The sequence below is a fragment of the Vanellus vanellus genome, assembly GCF_965231255.1.
Source record: "Vanellus vanellus genome assembly, chromosome: 1".
Lineage (NCBI taxonomy): Eukaryota > Metazoa > Chordata > Aves > Charadriiformes > Charadriidae > Vanellus > Vanellus vanellus.
The window spans coordinates 194,570,434-194,591,631 of NC_138905.1; positions in this window are offsets into that span (position 1 = coordinate 194,570,434).

The window sequence follows — 21,198 nt, forward strand, 5'->3', positions numbered from 1 at the left end:
AAAGACTGCGTTAAGCAATTTGAAATCCAGGAAGCCAAATTCATATTGTTCTGTCCCACACACAAAAATTAAATTAAAAAAAAAAAAAATAGAAAGCTACGAAAGCACTCTAAAATGATAACAATAAAAACGAGTCAATTTTCTTTTAGTTTATTTCTGCCTAGCTATGTACAAGCATAAAAGGTCTGGCAAAAGAAATCATTTCTAACTGTTAAAGGAAAGCAAATTCAATCTTGAAACATGCTTCGATATCTTCCTGATACCCTCTGCCTCACTTAATGTCATCAAATGAGCTGCCATAAAAAAAAAAAGACCATTATGCTTAACTATTAATGAGTCTCAGTATGCATAAGCAATCCCTTACACATAGAAATAATCTTCTTCCAGCACTCTACATTCATGAAAACATCTGAAAAAAAGACTAACTATATTTATGTAAAATGAAGAATCAGTGCAGCAGCCATTCTAGGCAAATCTCTTATTGCCACTCTTGTTACTACTTACAGGGTGTCTAATGGTTTTACAGGTATTTATGATTTCTTCCTAGATACAGAGTGCACAGTCGTAACGGTGTGATAAAGAAAGGTGATTGCCACATCATAAGTAAGAAAACTGAGTCTCAGAAACAGCACAAAAGAGGTATTTACAAGGTAGGAAGAGATCTGATGTCTCAAGCCTGAATATCTTTCATCCCTTACTTTTTCTAGTGTCCGTCTGCAAAATGAGTGAATTTTATACAGTCTCAGGTTCTACACACTTTCAACACAACCCACCACCAAGCTGAACTGTTGTTATTCTGCAGATTGTAGGAAACAGAACATTAATATGCTGTAAAACCCATACATTTTTAAAAACATCTCCCTTTCTCACACATTAAAAGCATTACTGATGCATTTTTCTGGTGGAGAGAGGAGAATATCCTGTTTTTTTAGAGGCTTGGATAACTAGCCTGTGATTTGCATTTAAAAAAGAGTTCCAAATAGAGGTCAACGAAAAAATATATGCTTTATTAAAATACTGGTTGAAAAAAAAAAAAAAAGGAAGTGACAAAACTTCCAAAAAGCACCTTTAGGACAGGATTTGGTTGCCTGGTGCCATTTTAAGCACTGCAGAGCTCCTGGCCGGTGGGATATCCCAGTTGCTCCTTTGAGTGAGTGTGGATCTCATGTCAGACTGGGGTTACACCTGATGGCCCCGCACGGACCTTTGGAATACCCTCAGGAACCTAAAATGGTGCCTACAGTTAGGCAATCAGATTCCTCATTTAAAGTCCTATTGTCTTAAACCACAATGGGCACAAGCCAAATCCCTGTGCTTGCACACACTAGTGCCCTGCTGGCTTTTATGGGACCCTTTCCAAAGGGAAGAATTCCCCATTTTCAGACAAAAAGGCCAGGACAGAAACTGTATTTGCTCTCTTAAGCTACATACATTTCCAAAGTTGAATCACGCTGTTCAAATGGCGGCTGAGAGCGCAAACAGATTGGCTGCATGACTTCCTTAAAAGCATGAAAACTCAGTTTCCCAAAATATCATCTATAAAAAGGGGTTCACTAAGTTTTGGAGAAAAAATGTCTCATTACAGCCACTTAGAGAATCCTAAAATAGGAAAAAAGCTACTCTTAGAAAAAGGTTCACGTGTTTCAAAGAGATGGATTCCACAACTTTCTCATGTGAAATCATCCAGCATTTAACTTCTTTTATAGTTAGAAACATCCTACTTACGTATAGTTTAGGTTTGCATTGCTAAGAAAAAAAATTGATTACTTCTTCTACTCCTGGTTAGCTGTCTCTTTACAACTGTCTTTTACACAACTATAAACTGTACAATACAACTTAAAGGTATCTTTTCTTAGGCAGAACAAGCCCAGCTGAAATATTTCTGAAAGATCACATTACCTTATTATCCATGACGCTGACCTCTAGGCTCTGTGCAGGTTTTTTTTTTTACACCACTGTCAAACATGAGGTCCAAAGTTGATGTAAAGCGCTGCTTTGCTGGAGCTAAACAGTGATTTCTCGTGTGTTACACTCCTGCTAGTACATTCTGAATGACTACTGCTTTCTTGCCAATACTGCTTTTTTTGCAGCAACTTCTCATGGCTGACTCTCTGAGCGTATGTTCCTCCAAACTTTTCCTACCAGCCGTCAAAGTATGTCGCCACCTTCTTTTTTTGAAGTGCTGTTCTCTGCTGTTGTCATCGCTATTACTTCAAACTCACTTTTATCAGATCTGAGAGGCCTCCACCTTTACATTTCCAGCTGTTCTACCCCATTAAGACAGAATAAAATCTAGTTATACACGCTACCTGTTGAGGATGTAAAATCACATCTCGACAATTCCAAGAAAAGTCTCTTTTTTTTTTTTTTTCTTAAGGCTTTAGCATGTGTTTAAGATGTTCAACCACCTCTTCTCCCAAACTGATTTGAGGTAGAACTCTCTTTTGAAACCCTGTTTTTTCTTCCCCTAGAGACTTTTGATCTATCTGCCTTCTCTTTTAAAAGATGATAAACACATTCTTGGTAGTGTAATGTTGCCTTCTCTTTTTCCCAGCCTTTCTTTCCTGAACAGCCTGTACCCTTCTATATCAACACTCCAATCCTTTGATTTATCCTACAAAGTCTCTGTCTTGCCAATTAAGTTATAGCTTTGTTTGCGTAGCAAGACATCTCGTTCTTTCTGTTTATTCCACATACCCTTAGAGATACCTAAGATGTCTGGCTAGTTGCCCTGGAATCCTGCCTCTTTTTTTGCCTTTATCTCCCAATTGAAAGATCCCATTTGTTTCCAAGATTTCAGATCTTTTACCAGGTCACCACCCTTATAAACACAGGTAAAGGTTTCAACTCTTTCAGAAAATGAGAAAGGGATCATTGCTTAGGTTTACATTCTTCTCTTCTTCTTCAACAAACTTTGCTTTGCCATTGCTGTCTTACTGCCACGTAATTTTGAGGATCATGATTCAAACATCTGATTTTGTGTGTCTACAATGCTGGTGTTTACATGTGAGGTAGGGGTTTGATCTCCTGTTAGAGCTAAAAGGGATATAGTGTGGATTTAGGCGCCTGTGTTCAGGTGTCCAATGCCCTGTGAGATGCCACAGAGTATTTGGCCTAATCCACAGAAAATTACAGGTCACCTATAAGACAAGTTCCTCGGCAAGGCAAGGCAAGACAAGACAAGACAAAACAAGACAAACCCTATCTGCTCGCCTTCTGTGGGTGTCTTGGATAGCCTTGGAACCTTAAACAGTATGAGGCACTTCTGCATTGGTGTTTGCCCCCTTCAGTCAGTGCTTAGAGACTATTTACCTCATCCTGAACTCCAAACCCATATGCCAAGCTGATCTTTTCTATAAGTTCCCATGACCGTATTAAATAGGCTTCCATTGACTCTAAAGGAAGCTTAAAACACTCAGCAGTTCAAATGTGTACACCTAAATTTAGATACCTCTAATCTGGAGCTGAATCCCACCCCAGCATGCAATTTGATCTGATAGACCTGTGCTTTCCTAAAACCCCTACGCTGCAAGACTGTGCCAGAAAAATCTCAAAAATGTAACAGCTGGGTATTCTGAAAGAATGTGAGCGCTTACTGGGAAGCACAGACATCTGAAAATAATCATGGAGGACAAAAACTAAATGGCTTTGAAAAACACCAAAAATTTAAAGGATGTCATTCTACCATTTGTTAAAAAATTGCAAAAGAAAGCAGTGAACTTTAGTGCACCAATTTCCCCCCTCTGATGTCAGAAAAATAACCTTAAGTCAATCAAAAACTCTGGGTAAGAGAAGAAAGGAGAAAGTGTTTGTAGCATGTCAGTGAAAATAACAGATGTGAATTCTGGAGAACTGACAAATGCAGGTAAGTAAAGGAAGTTTAATTGCTTGCTGCCCACCAAAAATACAAACCGTTGGGATTTAAATAGTGATAAAATCGGAAGGCTATCTAGAATTCTGTGTACTTCTAATGTAAGCTGCGAAAATAAAATTAAATAGCAATTTAACTGCCAACAAAGCTAAGGGACCTGCTTCCCTCTATTAAAATACAAACCCCAAATACCTTCTCATCTGAATAACTTGGACGTCTTGAGAAAGACAAGGACCTTCTGTCATGACCTGTCTACTTTTTTTTTTTCCTTTTAATGAAAACAAACTAAAAAAGAAACAAAGAAATACAGATCAAGTTTCTAGTTGACCTGGCATAGAAAAAGAGCCCAAGTCTAACGGTCCCACAGCTGAGGTCAGTACTGGATCAATGTCTCTCCCTCTACTTCTCTTTCCCCTTGCATGTTCCTGCCTCTCTCTTCATTAATGACCCTTTTCCCCGATAAACCTTCACAAGAACTATTTCTCCAACAATAAATGTTTCATGAAAAATGAACGATTTCTGCCATTCCCCCCCCCCTTCTTTCACAAATTCCTCATGTTCTTCAATCATTCAATAAAAGCAATCTCTTCTTCTCAAGCGTTGGAAACTTGAGTTTTGACTAATAATATTTAAGTACATAAATGGCAATGCACTGAGCTATGTGCAAGGAAAGACCTAATAGTATGGAATGCCTGGTGTGGGCTGGCAAGAACAATTTACCGCTTGCAAGAAGTTCTGGCTGGGAAAAGTGCATGGCCTGTAACAACAGAACTAATGGAATTAACTTGTTACAGATTTCATAAATTAGATTAATAGAGAGAAGAAAATTATAATCCTTACTCTTTGTAACAATGTAGTCTCCAAAACAAACATAGAAAAAATTCTAAACTGCAATGAAAGATGCTATTGTACTGTGTGATTTCACATTTTGCATCACTGCTAATGAGTAATAGATCAGTAGAAGCATATTTAAAATTACGTGAAGTAGAAGCATATTTAAAATTACGTGAAAACAATATAAACCGGAGGAAATCTTTCTCCATTACCCTGGATTAATAAAAATTAATAAAATTCATGTTTTAATTAATTGACTAAGATTATTTTAAACAGTTGCTCTAAATTTCTTTCTTATGCATGTAAATCTCCATTTTAGTGAAAATTTCATAATCCTTTGAACTCTCATGCTACTAGTAAGAAAAGCTGTCATTAACACAAAAAGAAACGATGCTGAGACATAGGAATATTATGGCACCTTTCACCTAGCACTGACTGAGCAAATCCAGTTAAAATTTCTGCGTCGCTTTTTCTTTCTTCTTTAAAGATAATGAGCCGTCTCTCCAGGTAAGCCAATTCAGCTTCACTGATTTGAGTAAAATTATGGTGGTTCGCACCTGCTGCAGGTGTTCTTACCTGTACTCAGTGATATTAGAAGGGTAAATCAATTAGTATTTTCTAAATGCTCCAACTTTCTCTTACTTTCAAGCTGCCTTTAATCTTTTTTTTTTTTTTTTTCTGTTTGTAGTGGTTCAGGAAATAAAACAAGAGATACACCCTCGTAATATTTGCACAAACTGCAGAGAGAAGGGGAAAAAGCCAGTCTGCTTGGTGTTTTGGATATATAAGATTTAGCTGAATCGTAAATGGTCAGCAGCTGGGCGTGCGTCAGTAGGTGTTGTGAGGAGAATGGTGTAACGCGGGGGTAGAAATGGAGAAGATCCCAAGGGGAACCTAATTTGCTATGACACTGTGAGCAGATTACAGGAAGGCTCAGTCATGCTGCTAACATATAACCTCTAAAACCTCAATATGTGGTATGGGTTTCACAGAATGTTTAATTTCTCCCCTATACCTCTCTCTCCCTGCCACAGTACTTACTGCTGAGAAACATTTGGCAGCTAGCTACGTGCTAGGAATAAAATATACTAGCATACACTCAGAATGTTGCAAAGATCCAGACCCCACTGTCCTGAATCAGAGACTATTTACTCCGTTTTCATCTGAGTAATACCACAGAGATTTTATCTGAACATTAGTTTAATTGGGAATTATGAGCATTGGCAGGACCCACAGGAGACTGCTAATGGGTTACCATATGTAAAATGCCAGAAAGCGTAAAGCACATTGATAGTGCCATGTTGCATTCACCCCTGAAAAGAAGAAATGTCACAATGATACGCATAAAAAGACAAAGGAAATACTTTTAATTACAGGGGTATTTGCTTGTCAAAAACTAAACATTACACTCAAAACAGAATTTGGCTTCTCAAGATCTAATAAGGAAACGTATGGGGTAAAAAAGCACGCTCTGCTCTGGGAAGTGAACATCAAACACCTCTGAAAGTAAGTCTTGTCTATGCTTCCAATCCATAGTAACGCAGTGCTATCTCGGCAGAGCTGACAGCATGCTCAAGGGGCACAAATACTCCAATAATAGGTAGATCAGCTCACACTAACAATTCCAATGCAGTCTAACGGTGTAGCCTTTCCCATACTTCATTGTAGGCTCTCAGGCTTTTTGCACTAGGGTGCCTCTACTTACCCAATTCTCTCCTTGCCTCTGTGTCGGTGTGCATGTACAGGTCTATGTGTGTATATACATACATATGCATACATGTATGTGTGTGTACTAGAATGACCAGCTCAGCTTCCCAAAACAGCTGCTTTTGGCATTTGATCTGTATTTGAATCAACATGAGTTGATCTCATGAGTTCAATAAACATCTCTTAGGAAGAGCCACACAGAGACCTGTTACAGCGTGTCTATGTTGTGCGCTGCTCAGTGGCACCAGGCTGTTTTCTGAGCAGCTTCCCCAAAGGCACTATGCTTCTGCCAAAATCTTAACAGTAACTAATTTGGGGCGCATCTAAAATATGTATGCCAGCGGTTCACACAGCAGCCTGATGCACAGGCTCAATGCTGCAACCATGGAAGTCCCGGAGCAGAATCAACCTGGCGTTTTCCCCACTCAGCTCCTGCTGCCCTTAACGCAGAGTAGCTGCATCACCGCTTCCTTTCCCTCTGCTGCCCGTGGAGGTCCGGTGCCTGTACAAACAGTTGCCATCGGGAGCAGTGTACCTGGCAGCTCCTTAACATTTGCTGTAACGGCATTTTCAGGCTTGCCTGCTTCGTCCAGTGCTTCAAGGCTCAGTGCTCTGAAGTCTCTCCTAGAGACACAGGTGAAGCTCAGCACAATGGATCATAGAATTGTAGAATCACAGAACGGTTTGGGTTGGAAAGGACTGTAAAGACCATCTAGTTCCAACCCCCCTGCCATGGGCTGGAACACCTCCCACTAGACCAGGATACTTTCACTCTGCATTTTTTGCACACACACACACACCCTCCCACCCCCTCATCCCCTCCCACGGGTCTGGCGGCTCCTTCCCTGTGCTTATTTCACACTCCCACCTCCCTGCTTCTCCCCCATGGGAACCCGAAGGTGGAAGCTCTTCACCCAGCGTGACGGGCCAAAGCAGACACCGGTGGCGTGCTGCCCGGTGGTGTCGGGCAGGAGTCAGCCTCTCGGCGGGGCGGGCAGGGATGGGGACCGACCGGAGGGGATGCTCGCCCGGGCCCAGGGCACCGCGGGATGTGCATACGGCGGGGAGGTGCCCCCCTGCGCTCCGTGCCTGCACCGCGTCCCGAGCCCAACACGGGGCCGAGTCCGAACAGATCTCAAAAGAAAATAATAATAAAAAAAAAAAAAAAAAATAAAAAAAAAAAAAGAGGAGAGAGAAAGGAAGAGATCTGGCTGTCTGGTGCCTTCTCAGCATCTCTGACTCCGCACGTTGTGCCTTTTTCTTACAGTTTCTAAGCTCGTGCGTTTAAGTTCTGTCCTAATTTTTTACGGAAAGGAAAAGTAAGGTGAGGAGATGGTGCCCAGCCTCCTTCTCTTTGCTCCTCGACTACCAATCGCGGTCGCGGCTCTGTGCCGCACAGCCTCCCGTTAACGTCCAGGCCGGCCTGACCCAGCTGCACCGGCCGAGGCTGGGGGCAGCGTGAGGGCACGGACACCCCCCCAACCCCCCCCCCCCCCCCCCCCCGCTGGACCAGCCCGGCCCAGCCTGAGCCCCGGCTCGGCGCGGAGACACGGGCAGAGCCTTCACCGCGCCTCGGCAAGCGGCATCGCGAAAGCTGCCGAGACCAAACCTCGGCTCCGGGCTCGGAGCGTACCGGGAGAGTCCACCCGCGGAGGTGGACTCACAGAGTGCCCCCCCAGAGCGATTGCACGGAAGGGTTTAGGTCTTTCCCAGCTGCAGACAGATGTAGCAGCAAACTTTCTCCGGAGCCGACCGCTGCTCGTCGGTGCGTTTGCCTTTGGGCGGTCCCACCCTCGGTATAGAGGGCACCTAAGGGGATGCCTTCCCCCCCCTCACCCCCCGCCTCCCCGGGGGGACATAAGGGTGAACAGCGAAACCCCCGCGAAGAGGCGAGTGGGGGGACGGCTGGCCGGGGCGGTGCGCTGCGCGGAGCGCTGCGCGGAGGCGCAGTGCGGCCGCGGGGGGGCGCAGGCGGGCGGCGCCGGTGGCGGCGGGCGAGGGGAGCGGCGCGGCCGCGGGGGGCCGGCGAGGGCAGCGCGGCGGGGGCGGAGGGTGGCCCGCTGAGGCAAACCTTCCCTCCGGCCGAGGAGAGAGCACATCGGTGAGGACGGACACCCCCCACCCCCCCCACCCCCGCCCCTTCCCCCCGCTTGTGCCCCCTCTGCGCTCTTTTTGCCTTTATTTCAGTGTCTTCCCTCCCTCCCCATGCTGCGCAGCCCGCGCTCCGGAGGGAACCGGCGCATCGGAAGGAGCTGTTACTTTTTACAACCAGCATGAGGCTCCCCGAGGGAATAAGGAGATGCCGCACTGAGCAGCCGGGGAAGAATCTGCCTCTCATCTGTTGCACCGGAGCCCGGCGGCAGGCGCGGTCCCCCCGGCTGGAGGTGATGGACACCCGCTAAACTCGTGGGCGTGTGTCCCGGAGTGCCTGCGCGTGCGGCAAACATGAAGAAAATAAAGTAAAAATGGGGGAAAGTGGCTGAGACGGACAAGAAGCCAGTGAAACAAAACGAACACCTTTTGAAGGGATTTAATTTACAAAAAGGGTACTATTTCCAAGGGAAAATGTGACCTGTTAAAACTGTTGAAGGAAGATGCCGGCTGTCAACGCATGCACCTAAACCAAGTAAGTTCTCGTCAACTTTGATGTATTGTCTTTCTGAATCTTTGATTACCTTCTTGCCTGCCTACAAAAAAAAAAAAAAAAAAAAAGTCCCTAGGACGGTGTGGGGTAACTTTTGCGCCTACACAAGCATCGAGCGACATCGCGCACCTCCGTGGTCACAGCCCAGAGGAGCATTAAGGTCCCTTCCTTTCCCTGGTACGTAATAAACGTGTTTTGTTGTTTTTTTTTTTTTTTTCCCCCGAGGGGAGCGGCATCCCTCCCTCGGTGACTGGGTGAAGCGTGACACCTGCGGGACGGCGGAGCGGGCAGTGGACCGCTCCCCGGCGGCGCGGAGCGGCGCGGGAGGGGGCTCCGCATCTGCCATCCCCTGCGGAAAAAAGCGAGGGCGGTGGCGGGTGTGAGCCTCGCCGGGTCCCCTATCCCCCCACCCCCCACATCCCCCCACACCCCACATGCCCCCACACCCCCATAGCCCTCCTGGGCTGCTGCCGGCCCGGACGGGGCTGCGGGCACGGCGAAAGGCAGGTGGATAGATGGGAGGAGGGCACGGTGAAACGAGCCATGGGATGTAGGAATGGCTCATAGAGAACATAAAGTGGATGGTGGGATTCATCCCCGCCTTGGGTTTACACTTGCGAGATCCTGAGTGTTGCGGCCATCGGCCAGAAGCTGTAGTCCTGTTGGAAAGAAGCAGCTGATGCTCTGGGGGGCTTAAACAGAAAATCACACTCTGCAAAGGGGCAGAACTGTGAAATTCGCTGCAATTGGCAAAGCCTGCAGCCTTGTTAATCTAGTATTTCCCAGTTTTTACAAGAAGATGTCGTTTATGCACTTTTGTTTTACTGGACTCAAGTGAGAGATTTCCTGTTAGCATGGCAACCAAAATTTATTATTTCTCTAAGCGTGCCTCATGAGTGAGATGGCTCTTCCGACGCTAAACCACCTTCTAGGTGGAAGTAAACAAAAACACTTTCCCGCCTGTGTTTTTCTTCCAGAGAATGTGTATTCCTCGGAAAAAAATGAATGAAAAAAATTATAAAAAAGAGATTGCACCTTGGTTTCATCTGAGAAATAAATACTTCTTTTTATAAGAATCAGTGCACATATAGATTTCCTATAGAATACAGTATATACAGAATGGAGAGTAGTTTATTGTAAGTCCTACACACTAAACTAAATGCCAACATTACAGCACCTTTAAATCCAGCCTACTTGAAATTTCAGATTTCCTTGTATCGCAGTGACATAGCACATTTCAGTGTTTACATTACTTTCTCCAAAGCCCAGACCTGGATAGTTTAGCAAGGTTATCTATGCAAACAAACAGATTTTTTCATAATTTAACCTCATTCACATAAGCAAGAGTTTTATGTACAGTCAGAGAAGCCAGGCACCAGAGTGAGAGTGCTTTAGAACTGTCTTACAATAGCAGAAATTCTGGATTTAGAGAAGACCTGACTTTACGCCTTTTTTCAGCCAAGACTCAGAAATAGGCTTTGTCTACAGCTGAAACTTTCATGGCACAGTTTGGTTTTCCTTTGATGTTGCCTTCTATTCTGAAGAACCTTGGTTTTGCTTGCAGAAGGATGGAGTTCTTTACTATAGTTTTTCTTCTGTTCAGACTTTGGAACAGATGAGGCTGTATTTGGAAATAGCAAACCAAAAATAGGTCTGTCTTTTAAATTCAGCCACTTATTCTGACTCTATATATAGTAGCCTTTGCCCTTAAAATAGCTCCAGAAAGAAATTCCATTTCTTCTTATCTCATCTTATTTAGAGCCAAATGCTGCTAGTTGAAATTTAAGTCAGTTGAGGTCACTACAGATCTGGCATAGCTTTGCGTTATCTTCTTGAGTATGTCAGCTGAAAATACTGGGTCCCAAGCAATGTGGCCCCATTCTTGTTGAAAGTGGATTTGCATTACTCCAGTGTGGAGGGCCCACCAAGTATATATTGGAGGACACATGTAGAGAAAACTATTAAGAGATTAGCTTTCACCTTTGTCTGTGTGTGTATATCGCCTCACTTAAATGACAAGTAGAAATGAGCATGATGGCTCGTCCCAACACCTGAGACCTGTCTCCATGCCAGTACACTGTTTAATCTGTCAGCTTTTTCTGGGATGTGATTCATTGGAGTGAGGTGGCAAAAACAACAGGGAAAATCCTGTGTAGCATCTCTGCCTGCCTCTGGTGATTCTGGTAATCAGTGCTAAAAGGGACTGAATTCCTTTTGAAAATGATGACTAAGTCACCATGATGTGTCTTACGGAAAGGCAACATAGAAGCAGGAAGAAAAGACCCTGTTATAACCTGTTTCAAGAAAGAGCAGACAAGAAGATGCAGCATTGCTCTGTTCAGACGCTTAGTGGCTTTATGAGCATCAGATTTACCATTAGCTTTCCTATTCGGCTTTAAATTGTGTTAGGTTATATTCTGGTCACTTTATCCAATATAATGTTTTAAATTACTGAAAGCAGTTTGAAGATAAAACTTTGTCTCTAAATCGATTTTCCACCACCATGTTTCAGAACAACAAACAAAATCACAGCAACCATCTGTTTTAGTAGCCCTGAATCCACTGAGGAAGATAAAAGACAGACTTGCCCTTACTCTGACTTAAAGTAGTGTAGCACAGGGTTAGTAAAACAACAACATCAACGGTGCCACGTTCCTCGTGTCCACTGTGATTTGTTGCTGCAAAACAAATTCACCTGACTATGTACATATTCATTATTATAGCTTTATATAGTGAATACAGAGGAAGGCTGAGCAAATTAAATATTCTTTTTGTAACAGATACCCATGCAGATATCCTTCATAGGTGCATTAGTTTTCAGTCAAATAGAATTTGAATCTGTGAAAAGAGGAACACCTGGAAATAAGACATAATTGCTTTGCACAGTAAAGTTTTCAAAGACATTAAAGGTTTTTAATGTGCCACACAGACAAAAGTAACAAATACATGAAAATTATTTGTTACAGCAGGTTTTCCTTAGAGTTTTGGGTTGATACATTTTTTTTCTCCCTTCAAACTTCTGTTTTGGTTTGAATTCTCAAAGTACTTCTTCCACTTTTTTACAACCACTTATTTCTAATTTAGATAGTGACTGGTGTGAGACAAAAACTGAAAAGAACCTTGGATAAAAGTTACCTTTCTTTACAGCTAAGCTGTTTTTCAGCAAATGTGGGCTGAAGGGGGACAGAAAAACTTCCTTAAATTTGAGTGAATTTTACATAGGTCTAAGAGTATGAACATGTCAAACCTAACCTTTAAAGTCTATGACAGCTTCTGCAATTGCTTGGTCACTGAGCCCGTGCTCAATGCACCCATCTGAAAAGCTTCTCACATACCTGTGCATGTCAGATGAACCAGTTGAATCTTATGATAATAATATTATCCGATATACTATGCAATGGGTGGAGAGTGGAACAGTGGATGGAGAAAGATTTTTTTTTTTTTCTCACTGGTCTTGCCTGAGAGAGAGATTATGGGATTATTCTGGATATACTTTCCACATGTCATTGAAATCTTCTGAGGAGCAAGTAGCCTTTCCCCAGGAGGCAAAGGCCCCCATCCCACTGCTGGTGCACTGACAGCCAGTGAGTGGCCAAGTCCTGTGGTGGTGTCCCTGAGCTCTCCCAGTCCTAGCTCAGCACGTGCTAGTTTTCCATTAGTATTTGCCTGACACACAAGTTCATTTCGGTGGGAGTTTTTTTTTTGTTTTGTTGGGGGTTTTTTGCTTTGTTTTTTGGTTTTTTTTTTTTTCTTTTTAAGTGATTCCTTCTGACACCAGCTTTAAGGACCAAAAATACATCCTTCCTTGGCTGAGAGAATTGTAAAGCTCATGCCATCTGCATTCACACACCTAAGACCAGGTTGGAAAAACGGATACTAGGTTCCTCATGTCCTCGTACCAGCTAGTCCTGCACGGTGCAGTTCAGTTGGCTTGAGGTATCTTCCCTGACTGCCAACTGCCTCTCTCGGAGGACAGCAGTCTCCTATAGGTCTTGCAGCATACAGGGCAGCCTTTTGTGGCTACATCTGATACCCTAAACTGACATGAAATACCTAGTTGTCAGCTATTGAGGTGAACCTGTAGAGTTTCTCTTCCTTTCCTGGAAGGACGAAGGCAGAAGCAGAGAATGAAGCATCCTCTGTAGGTTTTCATGTCTTTTATAGCAGAACAAGCGTCCTCCAGAGGTGCCCATCTCTCTTGGCTAACTGTGCAGCAAGACTCGAGACAAGCAACCCGCCTTCTTAAGCTAGGTTAGCTGAATCCCAGCTCTGCAGAGGAGGCTGTGGTAGCACAGCAGAAAGGTTAAATAAGCACAGAGGGCAGGAGTGAGGTCCAGGGCAAATGGTTGCTGTAATCAGGCTAAAATGCATATGTTTTTAGAAAAGGTAGGCATGCACACGCACACACCCCAAGCTGCTGTGCTAACTTTGGAACCGAAATAGCAGGAATTTTCAAGTCCCTGTTTGGTTTTAGGCTTCTGGGAGTTTGCCAGCTCCCACCTCTGCAATCCAGTTTCCTTCCACAGGATTCTTCAAAACATATAGTTTTACACAAACTGTCAATAACTACCTAAAACATTTGTCATTTTTTTTCAGCTCAGGTGACTGGTTCTCATGTCCATCAGAGAGAGGCAACAGCTGCCAAAAAGCCAACAATTTTCTCATTGAAGGCCAAGTAGGGGGGATGATTATTAACCCAGGCCATAACGCACGAGAGGAGCATTAATACAACTCCATATCTAGCCCAAAATGTATGCTGAGAAGTTAGCCTGGCCGGAGAGCTTTGCTGCTCCTTACGAGATGTGGGCATTCTGCCAGTAAGAACCTTCCTGCAGTAGACTCCATGTGGGATTAACTGAGAATTCAAATTTCTCACTTTAACCATCATTTAATCAAAGTACCCACTCACATCACAGGAATTAGCAGTCCTAGGAAAATCAATGCAGTCCTGCGTTCATTAGTTTAATGGACCAGCTTTTGCCTGTGCTCCTTCTGTGTTGCCATAAATCAGGGTAAGAATACTAAAGGATTCTATTTTGAAGATGAAAACTGCAATATTCCCTAGCATACAGATATCTTTAGCAGATTAGCAGCTTGGTGTCAGACCTGAGAGTACTGGACTAAGAAGAGAGCACCAAATTTACTACCAACGAAAATTTCATTGTCTTCTGTATTTAAACTTCTTTTTAAAATTAAAAATTGATATACTTTAAATTTAGTTTGCATTTGCTAATGAACATTTTATTTCATGCATTGATTTGCTACTGTAATTTCCATTATAAAAAGTAGAACAGGCTAATTTACTTTTTGAGTCGAGGAACAGACAATAGGATTGTAGCAGAAGATACAGGGTCATACAATGTCTGATTTAAGATTGCCCCTGGTGTATTTGTATATAGTAATTTATGTCAAAAACATTTTTACAGACAAATCTTGTAAAAGCTCGAAAAAGGGATTTTTGCACCAAAGGTCAGGATCTTTTCACCTAGCTGCCACAAATTTGATTGCCAGTTGTAAACCAACCTTCTATCTTCCTTTCTGGAGAGAAACAGAAGCCTCCAGTGGTCATACTAGTCCATCTAATTCATACACCTGAAATAGAGTGGGAGGAATCACTCTCTGCAGGTGTTTGTTGTTGCTGATGGTTGTTGGATTTCACACTGCTAAAGTAACACAAGATGAATCTCACCCTAGTGGTATCAAAAAATAAGAAAACTTATTCAGAGGACAGAAAATAGTCATCTGTTCTCGGCATCTCAAGGTCCTGTTGACCTTCATGGTATTGATGCAGACATGGTACCAATAACTAGATGACTGCAACGTAATTCAAATATGCTGTTGTCTGTTCTCAGAATTTTTAAGAGTTTGTGGTTGGATTGGGTAGCTGAAATACAGCTTGTAGCTGTGCCAAGGGAAACGGGAGTGTCAACCGGACCCTTGTAAAAGAAGAACACACAGTTCTGGGCGCTCACATCCCGCCTCCTGCGAGTGCAAGATGTCTCTCTTCCGGAGAGAACATGCTGCATCTGTGGAGCAACGGAAAGAGAGCACAGATTCTCTTCAGATGCTCTCAACATTGCCATCTTCACAATGTACCTTTGTCTACTGAATACATAATTACAACAGAAATTATCTTTCAGTGATGACATACTTGTTTTAATCTCTGTTCATGTGGAAATGCTCGTTATTATCAAAACACTTCAAAATAAATCCCTTCTGCTACGCTTCAGCACTGACTGCTACATGCAGCCTGCCTTTCTTCCACTGGAAAAGGACTAAAATATCCCATTTGTGTTTTGCTTATACTGACAACATTTTGTTTTAGATTGGGAGAGATGTTTGCCTTTCGTTTTTGATGGTAATCACTTAAAGCGATTAGAGCTGCAGTCAGTGCCTTGAACTTTTTTATGCTATCATGGTGAGTTCGTTTTGCAAATTGAATGTGCTCTATAGTACCTTTGTACCTGCAGCACCGTCAGTTTCAAAAACATATGCTTTCCCTATGGTGGCTTTAACTATGTAGCAGATACCCTGCAGAAGGAATTTTGGCCACGTATAAAACTGAAAACAAGTTGCCCACGAACAGTTGCCTAATTTGCCTTAAGCCTCTTAGCTACAAAACTGCCATTCAAAAGGCAGTAACCGCTTGTCTTTGAATTCATCTAGACACCTTAACGTCAGACCTGTGAGTCAAAGCTAGTCTTTATAGGTTTTAGAAGGAACTTAGTGACTTCGTAGGGTGATTCATGTGACCTATCTTGAAGGAAATTAATAGCCCTCTGCAGGAGGTGCATTTCTTCCCATTGGTAAAAAAGGGAGATTGGTATGACGAACCAGCCTTGGATGTCAGTGTTTTATGTTCCTGGGTTAGCGAATATGAATCTCGCCTTTATTTTTCAAATGTTTTAAACTGAAGTACTTCACAGTGCCACATAATGATTAATAAAGCTTCCTAAGTCTAATATGAAGAATATGCTGTACTAACTTTAAAACTGGTTAGAAACCTGGCGTCTACGGCACAGAGATTACATGTTGCAAATTGATAGCATAGGTAGGTGTTTGTACATAGGGACGTAAGTCCTGTGCTGTAACTACTCTTGTGTTTTCTTCTAAAAGGCATCAGTCTTAGCACAGAGCAATTGCAAAATAATATTTTGGTCTGCCCACTTACATAAAAATATTTTATTCATGATTGTTTAACTCAGTGATATTAACATGAAGCGTATTTGTTTATGCACTGATGCCAGTTGTACCAAATAGCGACGTGATTTGAGAGGATTACATTTATTGCTGCAATGTCTTTACGTAGAACTAAACTTCCACATAACTCCTTTTTCTTTTTCTTTTTTTTTTTTCAATTCAGGTTTTACTTTTTCCACAATACTTAAAACAAGCACGCCGAGAAAAGGTTCGAATCTCCCTTCTTTTGAGTGTGACTTTGTCCAGAGGGGAGGGAAGCGGGGGATGCTCCGTGTGCTGGGTTGCATTTCAGTGGTCGGGCACTAGCCCAGCCTCAGAGCTGCATGGACTTACTGAACTAACTGACAGCACACACTGGATTTTGTAGGGATGGGTTAGGATAAAAGAAGGATTTCTCACTCATCCCCAGAGTGCTTCCTCTTCACTCCCTTTCTAGAAACCACCCTCATTTTGCTGCTGGCTCCTCTGGCTTTAGGCCAGGTGGGAGCTTTCTTCCACCTGAAGAATTCCTTTGGATTAACTGCAGACAGGATCTAGCTTTTTAGATATCTATAATTAAAAAAAAATAATCTAGCACATAAGATAGGATCTGGATGTATGCATTCAATCCGTTGTGTCATTTTATTTTGGTAAAGGAACATTACTGTCCTAACAGGCTATTTCCTTGCTTAGCACCTTCAGGGAAGCGCCACACTGTTTTACCAGTGTCTTCTTACTGACGTGCTCTTGTGCATTCGTCCTTGTCCCTTATTAAGGTCGGATTTCCCACTCGCTTGCTCAGTATGTTAAATCCAGACATTGTAGGTGAGCTCTCGGTGGCACTGAAGAGCATTTGATTTGGCTTTAGTGTTACGAAGCACCAGAATCTTTGGGTAAGAGCCAACCACCTAACCCTGAGGAGAGGTTTAGGCCACCAGTACCCGCGTGTGGGTCTGCAGGTCTGTCTGATGAGATACATTTAAGGAACTCATTAGCTGGTCACTCCTCAAAGCTGCTATAGTTCTTCAGGGCGCTGCTGCTAACACCCAAGAAACAAGTAACTTGCACTACCCAAAGCCCACGTGTCAGGGTCCTTATTTTCAAGAAGAATCATTGCTGATTAATACTTGTCCTCAGTGGTAATATACAGCCAGGCTTCTCTTAAACCCAAAGTTTTCCTGACTTTGGGCAAGGTATCAAGGGCACGAGTGGGACTTCGAGGAGGAGAGAAAAAAAGTTGACATTTCAAAACCAAAATGGACAAAACAGTAGGTGTTTTCATTTGAAAGCAGTCATATAAATAAAGGACAATGAAGACCGTGACTCTGTTGGCAGACACTAGCCATTCAGATAGGTCAGCTCTTGCTCATATTCTCCATGATATTCCCATTGACTTTTAGACAATAGACATCTTTCAAGGCTTGATTTCCTTGATTTCCTTCTGGAAACACAGTGGTTTGGTAGACAAGTGTACTGGGGAAAATGACACTTTAGTCATCCCATTTCATTACTGTTTTCTTGCCTAATTGCCTATTTACTATTATTTTAACACTCTTTACTTAAACCCTTTGATGAGAAACAAAGTCTACAATAAAAATTACCTAAAACAATCAACAACTCAAAATAGCAAAGTTTTCTGGTCAGCACATAATGGAATTAATTTTGAAGAAATAAGATGCTACCTGTGTTTTGTAATTTAGCCTTAATTCAAGAAAGTATTCAAATGTAGAGAAGTCTCGGTGTTCTGAAAGCAATGCTTCAGAGGGTGCTTCTTGTTAAGCATTGAGGTCATTCCTCTCCTCAGTATGAGACATTTGCCTGAATCCAGGTTTAAGGAATATAATTTGAAAGTTCAGGTGAACATTTTATATATGATAACAAAGAAAAATACCAATACTACACAAATTCATATAGAGAATCCAGCATCACTTCAGCAATCTCACGCATGATATAATTATATTAAAAATGTTTCTACTATGCGTGTTTGCATTCTTCTTTCGAAGTGTTACTTTGGTTCACAAAGATGCAACTCATTATTTGATTTTTTTTTTCCATTCCTTTATCATAGCTGTCTGAGAAAACTCATTTTGTTACATGCTTTTATTATATAGGTAGCTGTCATTTAACAAGCTGATTTTATAGCCAAAGGTGCCATATTCAAAACCACTTTCATCAGCTTTTGCATATCGTAAAGCTTCCTAAAATCCCACAAGCTGCCTGCTTTTCCATTTATTTGCGTACTTACTTGTGTTAGATTGCAACTGTGTGTGCTCTTTGGGCTTAGAGAAATATGAAGATCACAGGTAAATTTAAAATTATGGTAATGGTCAAAGTAATTTGAAATTCTAGCACCCCAATGTGAAATTTTACAAAATGAAACAATTGTGCCTTCTCATCAATCATACATGCATTGGTTCCGATGGAAGATGTAATTTTGAAAATTTGCCCCCTTGGTTCCAAGAGGATTATAATGCTCTGGCAGCTTCTTGTTTCTTCTCAATAATTTAGCGGTTTATGAAAAATATATTGTGTTTCTTTCTCCACTCTGATGCAGTCAGTGCAATTACAAGTTGTGGAGAATCTAGTCCAAAATCTTGCTGCTGTTGAGTATTTTAGAAAACTATGTAGGCCTAAAACATTAAGCTATTTGCCATCATTGCCATGGTTGCAACCTGCATCTGCTCTGTGTAATGTTGGGATGGCTTTTCAATCACTTTCTTCATTCTCTACTTAAATATTTTTTTTCTGTGAGTTCCCAGACTCATATATTGAATCTTTTTCATGTAGGGAAGCAGAGAATCTTTGCTTTAAGCATACTGCTGTAGTTGACGAGGGCTAAAATCTCACTGCATCTCATTACAGGAATTCCTGCATCTTTCTGTTGCTGGGGAATTTGCTGTAAGGATGAAAATTAAGTAGGTAATGACACATGTAATTTTTAAACCAAACCTCTTTTTTAATAGTTTGTAAAACATTTAGGAACCATTCTGAACAGGTTTTTTATAGAATTGCCAGAAAACTGATTGCCATTTGAAGATTATAGCACATCAAAGCAAAAAAGTCAGTCTTGGAAGTGTCTATTCTAAGCAGAACACTAGTGTACTATTACATATTCAATATGTTCAAGCTGTTATTCGTACTACCAGTATATCACTTATATTTCATTGAACATAAGGTAACACAGGGTTTTGTTAACGTTTTATCTGCTTATGTCAACTGTGAAACCAGGTGTTGCGTTATGAAGGAATCATCAAAAATTTTGTTCCGTTTCCTCAACTTTGCTTAATGTCTTGTGACATCTCAATAACTCTTCTGAGTAATAGCTCAAAACACTGCAATAGAGCCAATTTCCAATATGGGCATTTCACTACCAGGTTTTATAGGAAAGGTAAATAATTCTGATTATATTTTGATAATTCTGAAAGAAATAGTGGTGTCCATGTCCATAATCTGAAAGATTAACAGATGCCCAAATTGTATTGTGTGCCAAAATATGCTTAGAGATACTGGTATTTTTGTTTGTGTATATATAAAACACACATATCTTTATATACACACATAACAGAAGAACACCTATATATTTACATATATAGAGATATTTATGTGCACTATGTGACTGAGGCACATTAAAGGTTAATTTTTGCACTGGTGAGTGAAAAAGAAGAGCTATCCAGAGGTCAGGAATATAGCCCATTAAAGTGTCTGTCTTGTGCACGTACATACAGTTATCTGTATCTCGTTGGCTGGGAACATTTACCTCTCTGCATTTGCTTATATGATTTAAATGTTTGAGTGCAGTTCTTGGCCAAGTATGGCTTCTTTGCCACCCCAAGCAAATAAGAGCTGTGAATTTAACTGTAACGACAGTTACATGGAAAATTTGTAGCCATCCAGAGGCTGTTCCTTTCCTCACGAGTTTAGAAACTCGCAGGAGGTGGAGGCTTCTTTAACAGCCAGCGACTTCTGGGCATGGAGCTGACAGCCCTGACGCTGCTCACTTGGATACAGCTCCTACTAGGGAATTTTTTTCTGAAGTCTGGGAGCAAATACAGCTTGACTAGGAGTGAGCCAGTATCTTTCATTTTGTTTATTATCCAGAAGTTTGTTGTTTTTTTTTTTTTTCCATAAACTTTTATGTAGAAATAATAACTCATCCATTTAAAAACACGGCAGTCTATTAACCATATTCACGTAATCTAACAATAGCATTTTTAACTGTTTGATCTTTAGATGAACTGCCCATGGCAGCTGTCAGGGAAAGCTTCTGAAAAGAGGCAGGATACTCTTGCGCTCCGCTGCTTCAAAACTTCCTCAGAAACCTGCTTCTGAGTGTAGAGACCATGGTGTGCATGATATAAAAAGAAAAGGTAGTTGATCTCTGAGGATCCTGCTGGTTGTTTCACAAAGAGTCGTTGCAGCGGCAGCAGCCTGGGAGCTGATCGTGTTTTGTGATCTCTTGCACTCGAGGGTAAGAGCTGTTATGAGAATAGAGGAGGAGGATACAGACACAGTGAAAAAGGGGATTGTAGAGTAAGCAGTGTATATCACCTAAGCCAACCTAGAAAATATCAGCCTGGCACGACAGTTTCGGCCCCCACTGTGCCATCCACCTGAATACGGTCCTTCTTGATTGGTTCAGAAAAAGAGTTACTTTAAATATCTGTTGACATATCTGATCTGACACAGGCACAAACTTGAGTATAGGAAGTTCCACCTAAACATGAGGAGGAACTTCTTTACCTTGAGGGTGGTAGAGCACTGGAACAGGCTGCCCAGGGAGGTGGTGGAGTCTCCATCTCTGGAGACACATTCAAAACCCGCCTGGACACGTTCCTGTGCAACCTGCTCTAAGGTGTCCCTGCTCTGGCAGGGGGGTTGGACTAGATGATCTCCAGAGGTCCCTTCCAACCCTATGATTCTATGATTCTATGACATAAAACGGAAACACGTGACCCATATTCCA